Genomic DNA, 8,138 nt, shown 5'->3' on the forward strand with positions numbered 1-8,138 from the left:
AGTGACTCCAGGACAATCCGGGAGGGTTGGCGACTGTTTGGCAGACTGTAGAGCAGTCGGTATAGAAGACAACATGTCAGGTTACTGGGCCAACTGTGTCCAAGTTGCTTATGATTTGCTGTTACTCCAACTGGTTTCAGACAGGTAGCTGTGGTGTAAATGCACTGTAAGTATATATTAAAACCTTCTTTAAAATTATAGATAAGAATAAAAACTTTGTTTTTCTGTCAATGCCAGAATAATTTCATGTCAACAAAAGTTCAATTTTAACTGTAATTTTTCTCCTCTCTTTTCACGTTTTCAAAACCCCGGCCGAAAGGATAGGCAGAACTCTAATGCGGGGCCTTTGCCAAAACCACTCAGTAACCGACTGTAAGCAGTAGGCAACCTGGCCGATATTCCCCTGCATAGCCTAAAAGCACTGAGGCCAATTGTAGTAGCCCTAACACTGCTTCTTGCTGAGATCAGCTAACTCCGCAATCTTAAGATGTACCTGATATTTATGGATCAGATACTTACCACAGAGATATTATTGTTTACCTGCCTTAGATATATGCACACATACATACAAGCACACACACACACACACACACACACGAGTGGGACACTGCAATACTCAACCCTTACAGATCTTGTTAAAATAGGGCTAGAAATTCCATAGCGCCCCTGTTGGGGTGCTAACTTTTGAAAAGTAGAAATATTAGCGGCAGGCGTTTTGGATTCTCTCCTGATGGGAAATTCAGCTTTAACGCTCCAAGAGGGAAGTGGAGCACTAAATCATGTGCTAACCACTTTTCTTGGGGCATTAAAGTCCGAGAGTGGGGCGGTAGCGGCAGACGCTGAACAATTTGGATGCAAAGATACCAGCATCGAAGGCTGCTTCCATCGCTTAAAGGGAGGGGCCTATGATGATGCACAATCTACTTCTCGGCAGTTCTGCGTTGCACGGTGACCTGCACGACTGCCATTACAGCCCCAAACACACTCACAAAGTGTTGGACTTGGACATCTTGCAGCAGTGAAACATTGAAAACTTTGAGCAGGAACCAGACTGGTGCAAATAATAAAGGTTGGCCTATCTGAAAACCATTCACTTTAATTAGCGCTCTCCAAGGGGTCAGCTGAAGTGACAACGCCTCTTCTTCCTGCCATTGTTCACGCCTGTGATACAGCAGGGGCCAGGAGGCAATTTCACATCTGGGGCGGTAATGGGGCACTGCGCACCTTATGACATCACAATCTACGAGGCGCTAGAGGCCCAGGTGGTAAGAGTTAGCACCTGTGCTAAACCGGCACTGAAGTTCGTGGGCGTCGCTGCAATCGCCACGCCTGGTCACTAACCTATTAGCATTCTCCCCCCCACCCCCCCCCCAAGCGCTAACGGGAGGCACGAAGCAGCAGAATGTCTCCCCTTCTCCCCTTTTGTATCCTGTGCACATTAACCAAGAAATAGAGTTAACCAGATCATACCGATGCATGCTGCTAGTTTGAAAGCAGGTTGTACCTGCATGTGAGACACTTCCCCTTGCATGAACATTATTGATTAAAAATATGGATGAATCTGCTAAGCGCTGTTATTGTTTAGTATTTCTTCACAAGAATCAGTGTAAGCTCATTAATCAGCCTATCTCATGATTACACTGTGAGTAGTTTAGGGATTATTTATGGGTATTCATTAGTCTATTGCATGACAATGGCTAGAATTGAATTGTGTTCAGTGGCAGTGTTCGAAAGAACTTCCATCCTCGACAACCTCAGCTTTCGCTCCTGAAGCTGCAGCTGTGAGAGAAGGATTTTAGTTATTTAACCAATCTGAATTGGTCTTAAATGTCTTAAAAAATTGGAGTCTCTGCATCAGCTCCATGAATCCCACAATGCCTTAAGGCATATGTAATTATACCTCCAGGGCATATCAGCAGGCCCTGCCCACAGTACGTGATCTAAATATTAATTTTAAATCTTGCTCACAGTGGTAAAAAATGTTTGGTTAAAAATCATAAATATTGATCAGTACATGAGGTAGATTAAATCTGAAAGAACAAATCTCTGTCAGACACAGCAATACTAATATTCACTTAAATTGCTCATTTAATGAAGATCATTATGAAACAAGACCTCCATTAATTGTGCTCTAAATATCCTTTTTCGACAAAGCCTTATTGCCTCAGTGCGCAGTCTCCCTCTCGCTATCATAAATTGACCTCACATCCCAGGAAATACTAAATTCAATTTATTATTAATTCATGTTATTTGGATTGTATTTATCTTTGTTTGCATGCCTAGAATGTTGCTGTGCTAAATGGGCAAGATCAACTTGCATTTATATAGCGCCTTTAATGTAGTGAAACATCACAGGAGTATTATGAGATTAAAATTTGACACCGAGCTGCAAAAGTAGAAATTAGCACAGGTGACCAAAAGCTTGGTCAAAGAGGTATTTTTTAAGGAGCGTCTTGAAGGAGGAAAGAGAGGTAGAGAGCGCGGAGGGGTTTAAACAGGGAGTTCCAGAGCTTGGGGCCTAGGCAACAGAAGGCACGGTCATCAATGGTTGAGCGATTTATAATCAGGGATGCTCAAGAGGGCAGAATTAGAGGAGCGCAGACATCTGAGGATTGTGAGGCTGGAGATTAGAGATAGGGAGGGGCGAGGCCATGGAGGGATTTGAAAATAAGATTGGCCAAAATGTGGGTCTCTCCGTTACCCATCAATGCCCATGATGCACCAACGGGTGCCTTCCATGATGAAGGATCATAAAGATTCCACTGTACACAGAAGAAATGAAATGCTAATATTATCAATAAATCATGGAATTATTCTGTTCTAATTAAAACAAATTAAATTCAGGAATTCTAGATTTCTGCCTGAAAGATGTCAATATCATCCATAATTGTAATGCACAACAAAGATTGTTAATATTGTCCTTTCACAGTTTAATCTACAGTCCAGTTTGGCATGGGGAAAGGTGTTCGTGTGATGTATGGTCACAAAGCAGCCCATAAAACATAGCTGCGTTTTAATATCTGAGTACCTAACATTTCATATTAATCTGCACAACAGTAAGCTGCATCTGCTCGTGGGCCTACAGTACAACTCATTAAACAGGCCCTAAGCTAAATGACCTATTTAAAAAAGCTATGCAAATTGGAGTGTATTCTCGGTTAAGTGCGTATCTAGTATTTCTCGAGGGGGATCTTTTTGATTTTGTGCGATAATGTAAAATGGGTGCCAGCGAATCGGCAGTGCATTTTACTGATTTTTATTTCCATTGACTTCAACTGAAATAAAAATTGGAAGAGATGTAAAACGGGCTGCTGACTCGTTATGACTCAAAATCAAAATAACCCGAATGCTTTATTGGACAGCAGTGGCCTTAATTTGGATGCATAAGTGTCTTATTTGCTGAGATACACTATTGTCTGCTGATAAGGGTTGTTAAAATCACAGGACGAGTTAAGACAGGCACTAAAAGACTGCTTTGTTTGACTGAAATATATTTTCGGTTGCAGCAATAATAGATTTTTAAAATAAATATAGGCATTTTAAAATGAAATTCTAAATATCCAATTTTGTAAAAAAAAATCAGTGATAACACGCCCACTCCATAACTACAATTAATAGTCGCCATTCTGACTGACACAAAGCACTGACTGAATCCCCTCGAGAGCAGATGGCATTATGATCTTTCCACACAGATGGTGTTTTGCAGTGTTAATGATTTTCTTGGGATTCTCGGTATATCGATCCTGTCATCCTGTTTTATAAATTGTTAACCCTGCCTCTCATATTTATTTTAAAGTAAATGGAACTACAGTATTGAATATTGGGGAGGTAATGTTTCCCCTGATACTGTACTTTTAGGCTAAACCAAGGTTAGAAAAAGAGCTCTCTGGTGTTTTTATGCCCCCTGCAGGAGAACATGATGTCAGCACCTCATATTTATTACTTTACCAAAGGCCTTTTCAAAGATAAATCGTGAGGGTGAAATGTCACTCCGGTAAACAAGATATCTCTTCGGGCAGAATGAACATTATTTATATCATAGTAAGTTAAATAAGCCTGCATTTTAAAATCATATAATTACATTTGAAAGGTGCAAACAAAAGCTTTCAACTGTTCATAAAGGGACATAGTGACCCTGCAGTTATGCTCTGGGATACTGGCATGGGAACTGCTCAAATAGCAGGAAGAGGAATTTCAGACAGGATTGCTGCTCCTGTGTAAGGTATGGAGATATTAATAGCCCCAATTTTAACCTGGAGTGGGAATCTAGTCAGTGAGGAGTAGGGCAAGGGGTAAGCCTCAAGCCCCCCACCACCCGAACTCGGCAGTGTGTGACCCAGGTGATTTTACCTCCTGGGCCTAATGTACTCACTGCTGGTGAAGTGATGTCATTGGATCCCGATTTGCATATTTAAAGAAAGGACCCACTGGTTTTAAAAGTTTGCGTTACAATTAAATAATGGCGGAATCCATGCGGGTAAGTCACCCGACGACTTTAACTGCCTGGCGTGTAGGGTTAAAGTCATCCCTATTTAGTTAATGTCTGTATCAGGGAAACTAGTTGACCAATATTAGGAAAACTAGTTGACTTATAAAAATCGCTTTCTGCACTGCATCGAACCCGTCTAAAGATTTTTATGGATTATTTTAGCTATCACATTGGATAATGCATAATGGAATGGATCCAAATGTCAGCAGGCAACCTTCCTTGGTACTAAAGCTCAGTTTAGGTGATGATGTAGAATCGTGACAAAGCTTGCACTTAAAGAAACTAATGGCAGCCTGCATACTTTAACTTATTGACAAACAAAACCGACATTCCTAGCCTAGCCGGTTATTGGTAATCTTTTTACATCTCAAGAAGGGCCCAGAGAGGACACAACAGAGCATAAGAATAAGACCACGATGGATCACCACCCATTTTATGTACTGTTCTTGCTTCTGATTGCATTGGGGTGGGAGATGGAAACTCCCACCCCAATACAGCAGTTAAATATAAAAATAGGGCTGACGATGTCCTGTGTGCAATGTCCTGATGTTTGAGAGTGCAGGACACTATGTCAAATAACATTGAAAAACAGATGTCAATGGAAAATAACATTGGAAGAGAAGTCTAACGGGTGGCCGATTCCATATCAGCCGCTTTACATTATCGCCCAAAGTCAATCTTACTCCCATGATGTTGGAAGGTCCCGAATCCAAGGCTCTCAAAAGCTGCAGTCATCCAGATCCTCAAACACAAAGCTGTGAATGAGCACTCTGGCCAAGCACAAAAGCTTAGCTAGGAGTTATTGGGCTGGATTTTCTTCCGCGATCCAGACCCAAGTGGGATAATGATAGGAATGACAGGAAAATGGGGCAGTGAGGTCTACTACCACATCATTCCACCAACATGGATTTTCCCTCCCCTACTCCCGCTGCGACTTCCAATGGCTCCTTTCCCGCCTGCCACATATAAAGGCCGACGGGGAGATGGGAGCCTGGGTCCCAGTGGATTTTCCTCCCATTTGCCCCTCTTACTTACGCCCCCTTGGAATGCCTGGTGAATGCTGGCAGTAGGGCGACTGTCTCCGACTCTCCTGATGGAAAAAGACGGCCTGGTAGGGGCCTCATCGCCCTCCAAATGAACCCAAGCACTCAGTCTCAGCTGAGGCCTACAAAAATGATGGTCATTTTCACCTTGAGGACTCTTCTTATCTTTTAAATGATGAGACAAAAGGACTTCTGGTGCCTCAGTAGCATTTAATGCTGCAGCACAACACAATTTCCCTCATGTGCAGCAGCAGACTAGCTCTTGAATTCCCACTGGGATCCTGCCCAGCCTACCTAAGTAGCCCAGCTCAGGAATATGGGTCAGGGTTATGGCACCATTGAAAGGGCCAGCAGCGATTTTGCCTGATCACATCCCCCAGAAATCTGGCCCATTTCATTTATATTAGGTAAGACAACCCACTGGTGTGGGGAGGCATAACATGTTCATAATTTTGTATTCTTGTATAAAAGACAAGCTGTACTGTTGGAACTACAGTGAATCTATTTATACCTATTGTTCTGCATGTTCACTCGATGAGAAATAAAGAAGATTTTAATGATCTTGTCTTACCAGATTCTTTTTGGTCTGCCTTTGAAGGGATTGAAGAACAACATGTGCAAAAGGAACAAATATCCAGTTGAGGTCACAAGGAAGTCCTATTGTCACCACCCTGGGTTACACTGCCATATAGCTGGACATCAGGAAGTACGGCAGTCACCTCTCAGCTCACTTAAGGGAATGACTAGCACTGTATTGGACAGACTAACTAAGGCAAGACCCTACATTTGTAGCAATTGCATTCTCACCCCACTCCAGGATTTAGGATGTGTTCTCAGATGGCACTTCAATGTAATACTGAGGTTGCCAGAGGTGCTGGATGTAGTTCGGGATCTGGAATATCATTGAAACACCTGTGATCTCATCGGTTTTGGGCATTGAAGCAAGTCATCCTCGTTTTGAAGGACTGCCCATGATGACGATGTCCTTTAGATGTCTGAGTATTCCAGTGGCTCAAATGAATGCTAGTGATCCCATGATAGTATTCAAAAAAGAGTAGGGAATTCCCCAGTATCCCGTCCAACATTCTTTCCTCACTAACGCTACCAAAACTAGATTAAAGCAGTCATTCCACTCATTGCTGTTTGTGGGACCTCGCGGTATACAAAATGATTGCTGCATTTGCCTACATAGCAACAGTGATTGAACTCTTTTGAAGTGCAATCATTGTATGTGAAGCATTTTCATCATCATAGGCAGTCCCTCGAAATCGAGGATGACTTGCTTCCACTCCCAAAGTGAGTTCTTTGATGGATGAACAGTCTGTTACGAGAGCCACAGACCCTGTTACAGGTGGGATAGACATTCGTCGGGGGAAGGGGTGGGTGGAGCTGGTTTGCCGCGCGCTCCTTCCGCTGCCTGCGCCTGGCCTCTTCATGCTCCTTGTATTGAGCCTTAAAGAGCTCAACGCCCTCCCGGATGGACTTTCTCCACCTCGGGCGGTTTGCGGCCAGGGTCTCCCAGGTGTCAGTGCTGATATTGCACTTTACCAGAGAGGCTTTGTGGGTGTCCTTAGAACATTTCTGACATTTCTGCTGTCCTCCTTTGGCTCGTTTACCAGGAAGGAGCTCCGCATAAAGCATTTGCTTAGGGAGTCTCGTATCTGGCATGCGAACTATGTGGCCTGCCCAACGAAGCTGATCGAGTGTGGTCAGTGCTTCAATACTGGGGATGTTAGCCTGGTCGAGGACACTGATGTTGGTGTGCCTGTCTTCCCAGGAGATTTGCAGGATCTTGCAGAGACATCGTTGGTGATATATATCTCCAGTGACTTGGGGTGCATTCTGTACATCATCCATGCCTCAGATACATACAGGAGGGCGGATATTACTACAGCCCTGTAGACCATGAGTTTGCTGGTAAATTTGAGGGCCTGGTCTTCAAACACTCTTTTCTGCAGGTGGCCGAAGGCTGCGCTGGCACACTGGAGGCGATGCTGAATCTCCACATCAATGTCTGCCTTTGTTGATAAGAGGCTCCCGAGATATAGGAAATGGTCCTCGTTGTCCAGCGCTGCACCGTGAATCTTGATGATTGGAGGGCAGTGCTGTGCGGCGATGACAGGCTGGTGAAGGACCTTTGTCTTACGGATGTTAAGCGTAAGGCCTATGCTTTCATATGCCTCAGTGAATACATTGACTATATCCTGGAGTTCAGCCTCTGAATGTGCAGAGACGCAGGCGTCGTCCACATACTACAGCTCAATGACAGAGGTTAGGATGATCTTGGACCTGGCCTGGAGGCGGCGTAGGTTAAACAGTTTTCCACTGGTTCTGTAGTTTAATTCCACTGCAGTGGGGAGCTTGTTGATTGTGAGGTGGAGCATGGCGGCGAAAAAGATTGAGAAGGGGGTTGGAGCGATAACGCATCCCTGTTTGAACCCGGTCCAGACGTGGATTGGGTCTATAATGGATCCATTGGTAAGGATCATGGCCTGCATGTCATTGTGAAGGAGGCGAAGGACGTCGACAAACTTTTGAGGGCATCCGAAATGGAGGATGCTCCATAGACCCTCATGGTTGACAGTGTCAAAGGCCTTTGTAAGATC

This window comes from Pristiophorus japonicus, chromosome 6 (genome assembly GCF_044704955.1).
Source record: "Pristiophorus japonicus isolate sPriJap1 chromosome 6, sPriJap1.hap1, whole genome shotgun sequence".
NCBI lineage: Eukaryota > Metazoa > Chordata > Chondrichthyes > Pristiophoridae > Pristiophorus > Pristiophorus japonicus.